This window comes from Leptidea sinapis, chromosome 45 (genome assembly GCF_905404315.1).
Source record: "Leptidea sinapis chromosome 45, ilLepSina1.1, whole genome shotgun sequence".
Taxonomy (NCBI): domain Eukaryota; kingdom Metazoa; phylum Arthropoda; class Insecta; order Lepidoptera; family Pieridae; genus Leptidea; species Leptidea sinapis.
The window spans coordinates 8,220,001-8,237,542 of record NC_066309.1 but is presented as its reverse complement, the minus strand read 5'-3'; the positions used below and the strand labels follow the sequence as shown (position 1 = coordinate 8,237,542).

The 17,542-nt window shown below is 51.4% G+C and overlaps 3 non-coding genes and 1 pseudogene across 3 annotated transcripts; all 4 read right to left on the bottom strand.

The window, feature by feature from the left end:
• Window positions 1-10: 10 nt before the first annotated feature.
• LOC126977688 (small subunit ribosomal RNA) lies at window positions 11-1,914 on the bottom strand. Its single transcript, XR_007732361.1, has one exon. It is a non-coding gene; the product is annotated as a small subunit ribosomal RNA (ribosomal RNA).
• Window positions 1,915-4,652: 2,738 nt separating this feature from the next.
• LOC126977771 (large subunit ribosomal RNA) lies at window positions 4,653-13,940 on the bottom strand (annotated as a pseudogene).
• A 539-nt stretch (window positions 13,941-14,479) lies between these two features.
• LOC126977642 (5.8S ribosomal RNA) lies at window positions 14,480-14,636 on the bottom strand. Its single transcript, XR_007732317.1, has one exon. It is a non-coding gene; the product is annotated as a 5.8S ribosomal RNA (ribosomal RNA).
• Window positions 14,637-15,013: 377 nt separating this feature from the next.
• LOC126977679 (small subunit ribosomal RNA) lies at window positions 15,014-16,918 on the bottom strand. Its single transcript, XR_007732353.1, has one exon. It is a non-coding gene; the product is annotated as a small subunit ribosomal RNA (ribosomal RNA).
• Window positions 16,919-17,542: the final 624 nt, after the last annotated feature.

Genomic DNA, 17,542 nt, shown 5'->3' with positions numbered 1-17,542 from the left:
CGTTACACGTTAATGATCCTTCCGCAGGTTCCCCTACGGAAACCTTGTTACGACTTTTACTTCCTCTAAATGATCAAGTTTGGTCAACTTCCCAGCAACGCCGACGGCCGCGAAGCCACCGCGTGTCGGTCCGAAGACCTCACTAAATCATTCAATCGGTAGTAGCGACGGGCGGTGTGTACAAAGGGCAGGGACGTAATCAACGCGAGCTTATGACTCGCGCTTACTAGGAATTCCTCGTTTATGGGGGATAATTGCAAACCCCAATCCCCAGCACGAAGGAGTTTCAACGGGTTGCCCGGGCCTCTAGGCCAGGGAGAACATGTTGATTCCTTCAGTGTAGCGCGCGTGCGGCCCAGGACATCTAAGGGCATCACAGACCTGTTATTGCTCAATCTCGTGCGGCTCGAAGCCGCCGGTCCCTCTAAGAAGAATTTTAATACGCCGCCAGTGAGTTGCGCGACCCTGAAGCCGCGCACACCTAAATGACGACGCCTATTTAGCAGGCTAGAGTCTCGTTCGTTACCGGAATTAACCAGACAAATCGCTCCACCAACTAAGAACGGCCATGCACCACCACCCACCGAATCAAGAAAGAGCTGTTAATCTGTCAATCCTTCCGGTGTCCGGGCCTGGTGAGATTTCCCGTGTTGAGTCAAATTAAGCCGCAGGCTCCACTCCTGGTGGTGCCCTTCCGTCAATTCCTTTAAGTTTCAGCTTTGCAACCATACTCCCCCCGGAGTCCAAAATCTTTGGTTTCCCGGAAGCTGCCCGCCGAGCCATTGTAGTAACGTCGGCGGATCGCTAGATGACATATTTACGGTTAGAACTAGGGCGGTATCTAATCGCCTTCGAACCTCTAACTTTCGTTCTTGATTGATGAAAACACCTTTGGCAAATGCTTTCGCTGATGTTCGTCTTGCGACGATCCAAGAATTTCACCTTAACGTCGCAATACGAATGCCCCCAGTTATCCCTATTAATCATTACCTCGGAGTTCTGAAAACCAACAAAATAGAACCGAGATCATATTCTATTATTCCATGCACGAAATATTCAAGCGGCATTTTGAGCCCGCTTTGAGCACTCTAATTTGTTCAAAGTAAAATTGTCGGCCCATCTCGACACTCACTGAAGAGCACCGCGATAGGATTTTGATATTGAACCGGCGTTTTACCGCCGGCTCACCGACGATATGCTCCGCAGACGTGTCAGTATCACCGCGGATGCGATGCACCGACAGCGCGGCGCACAAATGCAACTACGAGCTTTTTAACCGCAACAATTTTAGTATACGCTATTGGAGCTGGAATTACCGCGGCTGCTGGCACCAGACTTGCCCTCCAATTGTTCCTCGTTAAAATATTTAAAGTGTACTCATTCCGATTACGAGGCCTCGTAAGAGTCCCGTATCGTTATTTTTCGTCACTACCTCCCCGTGCCGGGAGTGGGTAATTTGCGCGCCTGCTGCCTTCCTTGGATGTGGTAGCCGTTTCTCAGGCTCCCTCTCCGGAATCGAACCCTGATTCCCCGTTACCCGTGACAACCATGGTAGTCGCAGAAACTACCATCGAAAGTTGATAAGGCAGACATTTGAAAGATGCGTCGCCGGTACTGGACCATGCGATCGGCAAAAGTTATCCAGATTCATCAAAATTAACGACTTCGGACGCGAGGCCCTCCGTCGATTGGTTTTGATCTAATAAAAGCACTCATCCCATCACTGGTCAGAGCTCTGATTGCATGTATTAGCTCTAGAATTACCACAGTTATCCAAGTAACTGAGTAAGATCTAAGGAACCAAAACTGATATATTGAGCCATTCGCGGTATCGCCTTAATACGGCTTGCACTGAGACATGCATGGCTTAATCTTTGAGACAAGCATATAACTACTGGCAGGATCAACCAGGGAGCTGCTGCAAACAACGATTGTTGTCGCGCTCAGCGCGTCATGCGTCGCGATCTCCCCTTAGGGCGTCGCGACTATGACATCTTGAACATATCGTGAGATATCCGTTCGCGCACTGTATACTATATATCTCAAAGGCATACGGTGCGCGTTGAACGAATCATAAATCGGCGATGGGCCGATTGTATGTTATGAAAGTTCAGTAACGAGAGTCCCTTCGGGTAATAATAAAAATGATGACACGCAATAGAAGCGGTATCAACGTATTAATATCGGTACACGTCGTGATCACAAATCGGATCGACGCCCGGTGCTTGAGAGGAGCGTGAACGTCTCGCACGAGTGAAATGCGCGACGCGTTCCGGCTTGCGGGCCCTCACGTTAAAAATCTTAACAGAGGGAAACCGTCGAAGCCCAGTCGGCGTCTTGGTGCGCGCAAAAAATTTACACGATCGCTTTCAACGTGACGAGGATCGCCGCAGCGTAGAGTGAAGAGAGGAATTATGAGAAACGAAATCACAAAAAACCTTTCAAATCACCAAATCAAATATCATCCGCATAGGGAAACTCGAAAACGCTCGATCGACACAGCGCGGTGAGTCTGTCTCATTTTTTATATTGTAAAAAAAGAACATATAAAACAACGCGCGACACAAACACAGACACAGACACACCAGCTCTGCCCCGAGAGTACCAACAACCGTATTGTTATTATATCATCGTCGTTATCATCGCGCGCATTCACAAACTTACTCAAATATAAATATATATTAAATAAAATATGAATGACGATGACGACGACGAGAATAATAAAACAGCAGCAGTTGTTGTGGCTGGGGGTGGTGGTTGGTGTTGTGCGTTTTTGTATTTTTGTCGCGTGCGTTTTTCACTCTTTTTACAAGAAAAAACTTGAGCGGCGTTGAATTCGGCGTCGCGAACCGTTCGCTACGGACTCGACTCTCGACGCCGACTGCCGTATGTGTGGTGCACGCGAACGATATGAACGTGTAAACTCTCTGATATGTGAATAAAGTGATTTTGATTTGATTTTACTATTTATTAATAACATAATATTGAATATGCATTGCGGCTTCGAAGAAAAAATCGTTTTTTTTTTTTTTTTTTTTTTTTTTTTTTTACTTTATTAATAACGAGTACGATAATGATCAGTAATAAACGCGCGACACGTACATTTCATTTTCCCTCCGAAACCAAATAAAAAACCTCCAAAAAAAAATATATTTCAAATCAAATCAAAATTCTTATCATACATCAATCTTACTCACCCAAACTAAACATGCGTCTAAACGCAGCGCGAGACGAGCCAGCTACTTGATACTACCTAAGACAAGAACAAATTACGGCAAGCGTATGTTTATTTACGAGGGCGCACAACTTTTTAATAGTCTACCTTCATCTCTCAAAAAGATTAGGTCACTAAAAACATTTAAACGTGACCTATCAGACTATATTGTTTCAAAGTTTTTATAAAACACATGTCTGAAATTGTTTGTTATGTGACAGTGCCCTGTAAAAGTGTGTAATCTTAAATTTTGTGAAGAAGAATAAGTACTATAATGTGTAACATGTATGTACTGAACATCTAAAGAACGGCGGATAAATTATTACATCATATTTTTATGTTCTCATGTAAGTGACAATATTATGTTTTTAATGAGAAATAAATATCTTTAAACGTAATTCTTTCTTACTTACTTACTTACTTACCTATTTACTTACTTACTTAGTTGCTTACTTACTTACTTACGTACTTACTTACTTACTTAATCACATTCGTTTTTCGCGATTTTCAGCAAAACGGTAGGTAAGTTTTATCATAAAAGTATCTCGGACAAAAATTGTAGATCGTAAAATTATCCATTAAAAATGTATCAATACTTAGTGTTAGATTCAAAAAGTGAGTTTCCACGCCACCTATGAGGTAGTAGTGTACTTAGCGCGTTTTTATAAGTTTTTGAATAGTTATTATCTCAGAAACGGTGGCTCGTAGGAAAAAAAGTATCGGTACATTTTTTATAGATAATTTTATCACCTACACTTTTTCTCGTAGGTATTTTTATGATAAATTAATAATTAATAATTTATTTTATTTAATTTAAAAAAAAAAACGGACAGAACATGCAATTATTAGGGGACACGAATATTGGTCAAAAACTATAATGTTCTGGTGTACAAGGAACAAGAGAAAAGATGGAGACCGGCAGGGAGCGCCGCGCTCCTCGCGCTCGGCGGTACTCGTTATTGGAGAAAACAAGTAAGTGAGATATCCGTCCGGGGAGACCGGCAGGGAGCGCCGCGCTCCTCGCGCTAGGCGGTACTCGCTATTGAGGAATCGACCGTACCCGCTATTGGGGCCGATCGTACTCGCTTTTGGAATTTGCGCAGCGCGCCCAACACCACCGGAGCCGCCGCCGCCGCCGACGGCGATGTACACCTATCACAACACTCGACTCGACATAATAACCTGAAAATGATCGTACTCGTTATCATTAGAGTAGTCGCCGTGTACAACATCAACCACGTCTTTCAACTATAATAAATAATAATATATTGTAAAATTTTATAATCATGAGAAATCGCGTGACGCGTCCGTCACGACGAAATATCATGATAATATTATTTATATTATTATGTTATTATAATAATTATATGTTGGCCTGTTGTTTGTTTGCACACACACACACACACAACTCTGCTTCTCGGCGACGATGCGTCCTCGGACGAATCACCTGGCGTAGGGCTGAGTCTCAACAGATCGCAGCACGACGCTGCTCTACCGAGCACAACACCCCGCCAGGAACGTAAGTCGTCTACAGACTATTCCGAGCCCCGACATCGAACTGAGGTAAATTCGAAACTTCGACGCCGTGGTGCACGTGTTAATACCGCTCGCACCGTTCGTCGCGTTCCAAATGGGCTTCGACGTCGCGTCTTACGAATAAAACGCGACTAGTAAAGTCACATTGTTTAGAGCCTCCCGACACTCGGGGCTCCACAGTGAGTATATCCTTGCCGGATTCGGCTAGGCTGGCTTCGGCCTTAGAGGCGTTCAGGCATAATCCCGCGGATGGTAGCTTCGCACCACCGGCCGCTCGGCCGAGTGCATGAACCAAATGTCCGAAACTGCGGTTCCTCTCGTACTGAGCAGTATTACTATCGCAACGACACGCCATCAGGAGGGTAAAACTAACCTGTCTCACGACGGTCTAAACCCAGCTCACGTTCCCTTTTGATGGGTGAACAATCCAACGCTTGGCGAATTTTGCTTCGCAATGATAGGAAGAGCCGACATCGAAGGATCAAAAAGCAACGTCGCTATGAACGCTTGGCCGCCACAAGCCAGTTATCCCTGTGGTAACTTTTCTGGCACCTCTTGCTAAAAACTCTTTATACTAAAGGATCGATAGGCCGTGCTTTCGCAGTCCCTATGCGTACTGAACATCTGGATCAAGCCAGCTTTTGCCCTTTTGCTCCACGCGAGGTTTCTGTCCTCGCTGAGCTGGCCTTAGGACACCTGCGTTATTCTTTGACAGATGTACCGCCCCAGTCAAACTCCCCGCCTGGCAGTGTCCTCGAACCGGATCACGCGGGAGTTGTACGGCGACGAGCGTTGCCGCCACGTCGCCACTCTGCACGCTTGGAACGAAACACCGTACGCCCGCCGATATTATCGACCGCGCACCGCTTCCGCCCAACCGAGTAAGTAATGAAACAATGAAAGTAGTGGTTTTTCAGCGACGACCGCGAACGATCTCCCACTTATGCTACACCTCTCATGTCTCCTTACAATGCCAGACTAGAGTCAAGCTCAACAGGGTCTTCTTTCCCCGCTGATTCTCCCAAGCCCGTTCCCTTGGCTGTGGTTTCGCTAGATAGTAGATAGGGACATAACCCACCTCCTTCCCATGGTCTTACCGACCTTTCGGTCATCAAGACCTAGGTTCCGACCGAAACAGCGGGAGATGTACCGGTCCGGATATTCAGGTCCAGTACATTTCTTGACTCCCTACAAGTTCTCATTTTTTTGCGTCCCTAGATGGCCCTCTCCCCCTTTCTGGGGGCGGCCGACCACAGCTATGGCTTCGTCGTCGGGCACTCCTTCTTCATCTTCTTCTCTTCTCTAAATCTTCCTTTCTGCGTCTTCGTTACCATCCTGGTTTACCCCTCCATCACTCTCCTGTCACGGTACCAACTTGTGGCAAATCTTACTAACCGCGAGAAGTTCTCCTCTGAGGACACTAGGTCTCCGTGATAAATTGGTCCCGGATTCTTCCTCTCCAGATGGTTCAATAGTTCGCCTCTAGCTTCATCGTACAAGCTGCATTCCCACAGCACGTGGTCGCGGTACTCATCCGTCACGCCACATGGACAAGTGCCGTCCCCCTTAAGCCCCAAGTCCCTAAGCCGGCCGTTGAATTTCCCATGACCCGTCAACAGCTGCGACGTGTAGTGGTCGGGCTGCACCCACGCCGCTAGGAGTCTTTCCCCGACACATGGGAAGAAGCGTCTGAGATCTCCACCTCTTTCCTCACGATCCCAGCGCTGCTGCCACATGTTTACCACTTCGGAATGGATGTCCTTTTTCAATACCGCGAGCTCCTTTTTTACCCTGTCACCCTTCGTCGCTTCTATCTTGCCCGCGCGATAAACTTCCAGATCGGCTGGAAGTACCCCAGCTAGTACTGGCAGTGCGGCCGTACTTGTTGAGCGGTACGCCTTGGTGAGAAGCACCAACGATGTTCGCTGTGTTCTGAGCAACCGGCTGGACACCACATACAGGAGCGACCTATGATACCAGATGCTCGCCGCGTATGTAATGGTTGCAACGTACGTCCCCCTGTACAAGATCTTAAGTGCCTTGTATCGTATGCCCCAAGAAGTTGAAGATACCCTTGCCATCTTCCCGAAGCACCTCGCGGCTCGCTCTCCGATATCCAAGGCGTGATCGGCAAATGACCCCTTTCCATCAATCGTTATGCCTAAGATTTTAACTGATTCAACCGCACGAAGAGAATCTCCTCCCATTCTAATGACCGGGGGTCGCCCGAGAGAGCCCTTCAAGGTTATAGACTTGGTTTTCACCGACGAAAACCGGAGTCTATTCCTAACTCCCCATTCCGAGATTCTCTCGAGCGCCACCGCGGCATTGGTCTCGATAACAGCCCTTGAGTTTCCTTCGATGAGTAGCGTTACGTCGTCCGCGTATGCTATCATCCTGACCCCTTGTGGTACGCTCAGCTCCAAAAGGTCGTTCAACAGTATATTCCACAGTGTGGGACCTAATACGGATCCCTGTGGGCACCCCATTGTGGAAAGTTTCCATACGACCTCTCCTCCTGCGAACATACCCACCCGCCTATTCAGAAAGTAAGAGCAGAGGCACCTGTAGATGTTGGGAGGGCAGCCGCCCTGCTTGTATTTAAGCAGGACCATAGGCCACCACGCGTTGTCAAACGCCCCTGATATGTCCAGAGTTATCGCTTGAACATATTTGTAAGAGCTGGTGGTCACTAAATCCATTATAGTGCTAAGCGCTGTTATTGTAGACCTCCCTTTCATGAATCCGTGTTGACGGGCTGATATACGACTGTACAGACCCGGAGTACATTCGCATATCAATTGCTCTAATATTTTCCCTAGTACTGGCAAGAGGGTGATAGGTCTATACGCCTTTGGGTCAGTCGCCTTCCCATCACCCTTTGGCAGTACTATTAATCGGCCTTCTTTCCATACATCAGGGAACACACCCTCATCTATACATTTCCCGTACATTAACGTCATCTCACATGCGGCCACCTTCCACGCTGCTTTAACTATACGTGCGGTGACACCATCAATTCCTGGAGCTTTGTCCGGCAGGTTGCGAATTATCGTGCCTATTTGCTCTCTGGTAGGGGGACTTACCTTCTGCCCGCTGGGTAAACAGGCCGCCGCCAGGCGAACCTGCATATGGTACGCCGAGTCGGTCGCCCGGTCGTCGTCCGGACACATCACTGCCAGTATCCCACCCATGGCGCCGCGGATGTCGTCAGCGAATCCCTGCGCAAGCTTCAAACCGTTTATGACGTTCTGAGGCGGGCGCACCCTGCCTGTAGCAGCACGGTATGCCATACCCCATGGATCGTCATTCCCACTGTCAGCAAGACGCGAGAAGTGGTTGGTCTCCGCTTCCCGCATGGATCTCCTATAGAACGCACGTGCACGATGGAAGCGCGTTCTGCAGATTTCTTCTGCCAGTCCGCCCGCGCGCCGAGACTGTTGCCATTCCCGACGCATCCGGTTGTGCTCCCTACGAAGGAAGTCAAGTTTCCTTGACCACCATTCATACCCCTGCACCCGGTCTTTCCCCTTGGCGAAACCTAGGCACTCCCCAGCTGTACGACTCAGCATATCAGCGAACTGTTTGCACACGTGTTGTGCCGGCTTTCGGCAGTCGAGTCTGCCTGCTCGCCACGAGAGTGTGGTACAGAACCGGTCCCAATCTACCCTTCGATCCCGGTATCTCGTTGGTTCCCCTCCTGGTTCTTGCTCTCCCTGGTACCGTGCGGCTGATGGGCTATTCTTGACGATGGAGAACGTGATAAGTTGGTGGTCGCTGCTGCTTACTTCCTCCCGAACTCTCCATTGGCGTACAGGGACTCCTCTGGTTGTTATAGTAACATCGATGTTAGAGGAACCGTTGATCGTGTTAAATGTGAACGGCTCCCCCTCCTTATTGTGCACAAGGAGCCCCTTCGAATGTATAAAGCTCTCCATCGCCAACCTTCTTCTGTTTACCTCCGCACCTCTTCCCTCATATTGCTCGCGGCGGCTGTGCCAGAGCGGCGAGTGGGTGTTGGTGTCGGCCCCGATGACAATTGGTTTTCCCTGGAGTGCTTCCAGTACGCGGTCCAAGTGGTGTATATGGGTCTCTATGTTCTCGCAGTACTGGAAGTATGCCGACACCATATACAGATCGCCGCCATCCCCCCGGAAGTGTGCCACGAGGCAGTGCGACGTCGATAGTTGAGGCAGGATCATTCCGGAGATCTTGGTGCTATTTACGTATATTCCTGCCTTTGAATCTTCCGTGCACTGCAGCAGCCCCGGCAGCTGGGCCCTCGCATACTGTTCTTGGACAAGAACGATACCGAGACCCAGCCTTTGGGCGATTCCCGGGAGTTCCGCTGTTGCCGTGAGCGCTCCTTGAAGGTTTATCTGCCCGACGTACATGTGTTCATTCTTATGAGCCATAGTCTGTGCGTTCGGCAGCCCTCTTCTGCGCCGCTATCCGCGCTGGACAAGTAGGTGCTGCCGTCTTATGGTCTTCCGACTGCTTCCCGGCCTTCGCGCAGGTGGCGCACCGTGACTTCGTAGACTTACAGTCCTTGTGGCCATGCCCAGCTGTACCGCACTTGCTACAGGTCTCCTCCTCAGCCTTGCAGTGTTTTGCAGAGTGCCCGTACCACTGGCACTTCATGCAGCACGTCACTTCCAGGAAGTCGCGCACCAGGTACCTCTCCCATTCAAGGTATACCCGCTCCCTGGACATAAGGCGGTCCCTCCATGTACCGCTGCATGCTAGCACCACAGTGGTACAACTTCCCCCCTTTGACTTCTTGTAGAAGGCCACTTTTGGGAATCCTTCCTTTTCCGGGACGTCCGCGAAGTTCTGCTTCCTCAGCGCCCCCAGGAACTCCTTCTCGTCCTTAATGTGGCCCTCGACGTTAATAATAGCCACCAATGGTGTCCTTTGGCCTGCATCCTGGACTCTCAGGGTCGAGGGCATGGCCTTCTTAATTTTTTCGGCGTCCTCCTTAGTCCTTGTTTGCAGGACTACGCCTGCGTTCCCTACCTTCCTCAGGCGCGCGACCTGCAGTCCCATCGATGTTGGCTTTATAGCTTCCTTCAAGACGGCCTTGGTTTCCTCCGCCGTCTTAACTCCGCTGTTGTCCGCCGGGTACACCGCAAGTACGCTACCCATCCCCTGTGGCTTAGGCTGCGTTGTTGACCTTCCAGTTCTGAGCGTACTGGCATAGCTCCTGGTTTCGCTCCTGTCTGGTTCTCGGGATGTCGCAGTGTGTGCGCACTCCTTCGCTTTGGCCAGTCTACCGGCCAGAGTCGCGACAACGGCTGTGAGACGTTGCACTTGCGTGCCTATATGTCCAATATCCGCTTTATTCAATTTGCTTGTGTTCCCAGTTGCCGCAGCCATGATCTCGCTACCGGCTAAGTTGGCGAACTCAATGAGCTCCTCGGTGTCGCACTCCTTCATGGCCCTGCTGCTGCCCTCATTGCTGCTGCTTGTAGAGGGCTCCAACTTCCTCCGAAGAGCCTCTTGCAGCTCCTCCGGCGACTGAAGCGGGCGCTTCTCCGCGCCCCTCAACTCCTCCACACTTCCGAAGCCCCCTGGGGGGGTCCTCGCTAGTGACCTCCTTGGGGTAAATAGAGCTAACGATTCAAGCTCGTCTAGCTCCCTCCTCTTCTCCTCTACCGCCTCCCAGTAGATAGGGACAGCGGGAATCTCGTTAATCCATTCATGCGCGTCACTAATTAGATGACGAGGCATTTGGCTATCTCAAGAGAGTCATAGTTGCTATCGCCGGGCGGGGGGTCTGGGGGGCTGGCAAGCCCCCCAGCGCACCCGGCCCGACGTCGGATGGCGGTACTTACTGTCTGCCTTTCTAACTGCTAGAATCCCAACGCACACCGCCTACTAGGTAGGTTACAGCGCAACAGCTTTCGCTCCAGTCCCGGTATAGTGCGTTGGTCAGACGTAGAGGGTCACAGACAACCAATTACGACTCTTCAATTTCGCCTGTTAACCCAGGCGGCAAGCACCCCCAGTCGCGGTACTCCACAGACGTTTCGCCCATACGAACCGGAGGCGGAGATCGGGACCCAGCCCACACTGGCCGTCTCCTATTGAGAGATATGCTATACGCAAACAAATGGACAACAATCTCCCCACATTTGTCCTATCAACACCTGGCGCCAAGCCACTACGAGTCCGACGCCAATGGAGGGGCACTGGTAGCCTCCCAGTGGGCTCCCCTCCCCCATAGCTCCCGTGTCGGTAAAGCTACCTCCACCACGTTTGACGGGTAACCGCCGAGGAACCTTTCGGAACCATCTACTTCAGATCAATTGAAGGCCACCGCGCCCGTTGCTCGGATAACCGAGATGGGGTGGCTAATTGACCAACTTTTTTGGGTGAGCTCCCTGAAGTACAGCTGAACACCCTATACCGACTGTCTAATAACAGACGTGACAACATACATCGCGCCTGTTTTGCTCCCGTTATCTCCACCATTACCCGCGCTTGCTTGAATTTCTTCACGTTGACATTCAGAGCACTGGGCAGAAATCACATTGCGTCAACACCCGCGAGGGCCATCGCAATGCTTTGTTTTAATTAGACAGTCGGATTCCCCTTGTCCGTGCCAGTTCTGAGCTGACCGTTGAACGGCGGTCGTACAGTACCGCGCCGATCGCGCACGAGACGAAACCGACGCGGACTTACGGCTAGGAAGATCCGCGAAAGGCCGGAACGCGGGTCCGGATTCAGCACGACGCGCGAGACCACCTTGCGATGGAGACACGCGCGAGCATCGACCAGGCCCGGCACCGGCCGCATCCGCTTCCCGTCCAAACCCGACACGCCCCGGTCCTCAGAGCCAATCCTTATTCCGAAGTTACGGATCCAATTTGCCGACTTCCCTTACCTACATTATTCTATCGACTAGAGGCTCTTCACCTTGGAGACCTGCTGCGGATATGGGTACGAGCCGGCGCGACATCTCCACGTACATCCCTCACCTGAATTTTCAAGGTCCGCAGAGAGTATCCGGACACCGCCGCAAATGCGGTGCTCTTCGCGTTCCGAACCATATCTCCCTTCTATAGGATTCCATGGAACTCGAACGCTCAGGCAGAAAAGAAAACTCTTCCCGGACCACTCGGCGGCGTCTTCAGGCCACTTTGGGTTACCCCGTCGAACACTCGCTTGAGAAACGAGAGAACGATTATTGAAACGGTTCCGCTGCCGGGTTCCGGAATAGGAACCGGATTCCCTTTCGCTCAAAGGGCGTTATTTATCATATACACAAAATATATATAAACACGCCGCATCGACATAAGATCTCTCCTTGAGCTTAGGATCGACTGACTCGCGAGCAACTACTGTTCACGCGAAACCCTTCTCCACGTCAGTCCTCCAGGGCCTCGCTGGAGTATTTGCTACTACCACCAAGATCTGCACCGACGGAGGCTCCAGGCGGGCTCACGCCCAGACCCTTCTGCGCACTCCGCCGCGCACGTCCTACTCGTTACGGCATAATACGCGTGCGCTTTGATACGCACGCGCCGATTGCCGGTAACGGTAGTGTATAGGCAAAACGCTTCAGCGCCATCCATTTTCAGGGCTGGTCGCTTCGGCAGGTGAGTCGTTGCACACTCCTTAGCGGATTCCGACTTCCATGGCCACCGTCCTGCTGTCATGAGCGACCAACGCCTTTCATGGTGTCCCATGAGCGTTTTTTAGGCGCCTTAACACTACGTTTGGTTCATCCCACAGCGCCAGTTCTGCTTACCAAAATTGGCCCACTTGGCACCGTCATCAGATCTCCGGCTTCATCGTTCGAGTAAGCCGGAGTTCTCACCCATTTAAAGTTTGAGAATAGGTTGAGGTCGTTTCGGCCCCAATGCCTCTAATCATTCGCTTTACCGGATGAGACTGTTACGAGTCGACGCCAGCTATCCTGAGGGAAACTTCGGACGGAACCAGCTACTAGATGGTTCGATTAGTCTTTCGCCCCTATACCCAGTTCCGACGATCGATTTGCACGTCAGAATCGCTACGGTCCTCCATCAGGGTTTCCCCTGACTTCGACCTGACCAGGCATAGTTCACCATCTTTCGGGTCCCAGCATCTGTGCTCAGAGCGCGCCCGCATTCGCTGATTGGAAACGAGACGCCTCGGGAGTGCGAGAGATCGATTTTTGACGACCGACGCTCCATCCTCCCTGAGCGCGCGACAAGCGCGCGCCTTCACTTTCGTTGCGCCTTTCAGTTTTGTCTGTTTGAATTCATAACTCAATGACTCGCACACATGCTAGACTCCTTGGTCCGTGTTTCAAGACGGGTCCTGCGAGTGCCCGAAACAGTAACATCGCCGACTGATACGCGCACAGTCCGAGACTACACGGCTGCGACGACAGCGGCGTCGCGTCAGCATCCGCACAAGGGCAGGATGTCGACGACGACTCTCGCTCGCGTCGGGCCGGACGCGTCCCCGGATGGAGACGCGTGCGCGTTTCATGACAAGTACCGTCCGCCGCCGGCCGGCGATCGTCACGGTCGGACGGCTGTGCGCGTGAACGCGCAGCCGCCCGGCTCCCGGACAACGCTTAGGCCGAACAGACGAACGGGTCGCGATGCATAATGTGTACTAAGAGAGAAGTGCACGCCGTCCGGGTGCGTCAACGGCGGCGACCGGTGAACGCGAGCACGAGTCTCGCGCACATCGCGGCACGCCGCCGTACGCCCCGGAGTGACGATGAATCTCTCCGTTCGTTCATTCGAGTTTCGCAGGTTTACCCCTGAACGGTTTCACGTACTCTTGAACTCTCTCTTCAAAGTTCTTTTCAACTTTCCCTCACGGTACTTGTTCGCTATCGGTCTCGCGGTTATATTTAGCCTTAGATGGAGTTTACCACCCACTTAGGGCTGCACTCTCAAGCAACCCGACTCTGAGGAGAGTCCCTCTCGCGGACTCGCTCCGTCGCTACGGGCCTGGCACCCTCTATGGGAAAACGGCCCCGTTCAAGACGAACTTGGACGGGAGCGGCGACCGCGAGAAAGCGGAACCTCCCTAACACCACATGTCCCGCGACCGTGACGACCGCGGGATTCGGCGCTGGGCTTATCCCTGTTCGCTCGCCGCTACTGAGGGAATCCTGGTTAGTTTCTTTTCCTCCGCTTACTAATATGCTTAAATTCGGCGGGTGATCCTCCCTGATCTGAGGCCAACGATAAAAAGTATGAGGCAGACACGATATCCGTCAGCGCAGCGACACCGTCGTGCGCGCGCCGCCAATAAGTCTCAACGACGTATCGTCGACCCGCGCACGTACCGCGATCGAAGCGCCCTTCGGACGTCGAGTCCGCCTACTCGTTTGCACGCTCACGTCGGGCCGAAATAACACGTGCAGCGCACGGGACGCGAACCGAAGGCGCAGCCACGCACGCCGTTCACATAGAGAGCTCTGCATAGATTAATTAAAATTAATCACGAGATATCCGCGTGTGACAGCGAACGAGCGCGCCCCGGTACCGCGCCCGTCTCCGTGACCCACGTCGGGCGTGAGGCGGAGACGGCGTTGCACGCGAACAGCACCACGCGTTGCGGCTTATTTTACATTTTCGAACGGATCGAGCGGGCCCCGGAAAACCGGCGGGGTTTACCCGAGCCCGGCCCGAAGACCGTCACTCGTTTTACACGTTTTTTAGGCGCGCAAACAGTGTTGTCAGCATACAGCGACGGCGTCGTCGTATTCTTTTATGCAGCCGGCCCTCAGACAGGAGTGGTCCTGGATATTTCTCCACGGACCGCAATGTGCGTTCGAAATGTCGATGTTCAAATGTGTCCTGCAGTTCACACTATGACGCGCAGTTAACTGCGTTCTTCATCGACCCGCGAGCCAAGTGATCCACCGTTCAGGGTAATAGTTTTTATATTTAGAAAATACGTGAACGATCTCTGTGTGTAACAAAATATTATGTGACGCACGCATTGCGCGTACGTCGTGATCTCGACTCGCTTCGCACTCGACATGAGCGCGTCGCGAGACGCACGCGCGTCGCGTACATGCGAACCGCGCCCGCCGAAGCGTCGTGCCGGAGACGTCGTGCCGGACACCCCCCCCACTTGCGGCGGGAGATGTCAGCGCGCGCGCGGCAAACGCGACAACGGAGCACAGAGAGCACATCGCGAGCGCGAAAATAATCAGTGATTGACACGTGATTGAAGTTATCATCGTCAACAGTCGGCTGTGAGCGAAGCGTGTCGGCGACAACGCTCGCGCACGCGACCGTTACACGTTAATGATCCTTCCGCAGGTTCCCCTACGGAAACCTTGTTACGACTTTTACTTCCTCTAAATGATCAAGTTTGGTCAACTTCCCAGCAACGCCGACGGCCGCGAAGCCACCGCGTGTCGGTCCGAAGACCTCACTAAATCATTCAATCGGTAGTAGCGACGGGCGGTGTGTACAAAGGGCAGGGACGTAATCAACGCGAGCTTATGACTCGCGCTTACTAGGAATTCCTCGTTTATGGGGGATAATTGCAAACCCCAATCCCCAGCACGAAGGAGTTTCAACGGGTTGCCCGGGCCTCTAGGCCAGGGAGAACATGTTGATTCCTTCAGTGTAGCGCGCGTGCGGCCCAGGACATCTAAGGGCATCACAGACCTGTTATTGCTCAATCTCGTGCGGCTCGAAGCCGCCGGTCCCTCTAAGAAGAATTTTAATACGCCGCCAGTGAGTTGCGCGACCCTGAAGCCGCGCACACCTAAATGACGACGCCTATTTAGCAGGCTAGAGTCTCGTTCGTTACCGGAATTAACCAGACAAATCGCTCCACCAACTAAGAACGGCCATGCACCACCACCCACCGAATCAAGAAAGAGCTGTTAATCTGTCAATCCTTCCGGTGTCCGGGCCTGGTGAGATTTCCCGTGTTGAGTCAAATTAAGCCGCAGGCTCCACTCCTGGTGGTGCCCTTCCGTCAATTCCTTTAAGTTTCAGCTTTGCAACCATACTCCCCCCGGAGTCCAAAATCTTTGGTTTCCCGGAAGCTGCCCGCCGAGCCATTGTAGTAACGTCGGCGGATCGCTAGATGACATATTTACGGTTAGAACTAGGGCGGTATCTAATCGCCTTCGAACCTCTAACTTTCGTTCTTGATTGATGAAAACACCTTTGGCAAATGCTTTCGCTGATGTTCGTCTTGCGACGATCCAAGAATTTCACCTCTAACGTCGCAATACGAATGCCCCCAGTTATCCCTATTAATCATTACCTCGGAGTTCTGAAAACCAACAAAATAGAACCGAGATCATATTCTATTATTCCATGCACGAAATATTCAAGCAGCATTTTGAGCCCGCTTTGAGCACTCTAATTTGTTCAAAGTAAAATTGTCGGCCCATCTCGACACTCACTGAAGAGCACCGCGATAGGATTTTGATATTGAACCGGCGTTTTACCGCCGGCTCACCGACGATATGCTCCGCAGACGTGTCAGTATCACCGCGGATGCGATGCACCGACAGCGCGGCGCACAAATGCAACTACGAGCTTTTTAACCGCAACAATTTTAGTATACGCTATTGGAGCTGGAATTACCGCGGCTGCTGGCACCAGACTTGCCCTCCAATTGTTCCTCGTTAAAATATTTAAAGTGTACTCATTCCGATTACGAGGCCTCGTAAGAGTCCCGTATCGTTATTTTTCGTCACTACCTCCCCGTGCCGGGAGTGGGTAATTTGCGCGCCTGCTGCCTTCCTTGGATGTGGAAGCCGTTTCTCAGGCTCCCTCTCCGGAATCGAACCCTGATTCCCCGTTACCCGTGACAACCATGGTAGTCGCAGAAACTACCATCGAAAGTTGATAAGGCAGACATTTGAAAGATGCGTCGCCGGTACTGGACCATGCGATCGGCAAAAGTTATCCAGATTCATCAAAATTAACGACTTCGGACGCGAGGCCCTCCGTCGATTGGTTTTGATCTAATAAAAGCACTCATCCCATCACTGGTCAGAGCTCTGATTGCATGTATTAGCTCTAGAATTACCACAGTTATCCAAGTAACTGAGTAAGATCTAAGGAACCAAAACTGATATATTGAGCCATTCGCGGTATCGCCTTAATACGGCTTGCACTGAGACATGCATGGCTTAATCTTTGAGACAAACATATAACTACTGGCAGGATCAACCAGGGAGCTGCTGCAAACAACGATTGTTGTCGCGCTCAGCGCGTCATGCGTCGCGATCTCCCCTTAGGGCGTCGCGACTATGACATCTTGAACATATCGTGAGATATCCGTTCGCGCACTGTATACTATATATCTCAAAGGCATACGGTGCGCGTTGAACGAATCATAAATCGGCGATGGGCCGATTGTATGTTATGAAAGTTCAGTAACGAGAGTCCCTTCGGGTAATAATAAAAATGATGACACGCAATAGAAGCGGTATCAACGTATTAATATCGGTACACGTCGTGATCACAAATCGGATCGACGCCCGGTGCTTGAGAGGAGCGTGAACGTCTCGCACGAGTGAAATGCGCGACGCGTTCCGGCTTGCGGGCCCTCACGTTAAAAATCTTAACAGAGGGAAACCGTCGAAGCCCAGTCGGCGTCTTGGTGCGCGCAAAAAATTTACACGATCGCTTTCAACGTGACGAGGATCGCCGCAGCGTATGATACTATAGAGAGAGTGAAGAGAGGAATTATGAGAAACGAAATCACAAAAAACCTTTCAAATCACCAAATCAAATATCATCCGCATAGGGAAACTCGAAAACGCTCGATCGACACAGCGCGGTGAGTCTGTCTCATTTT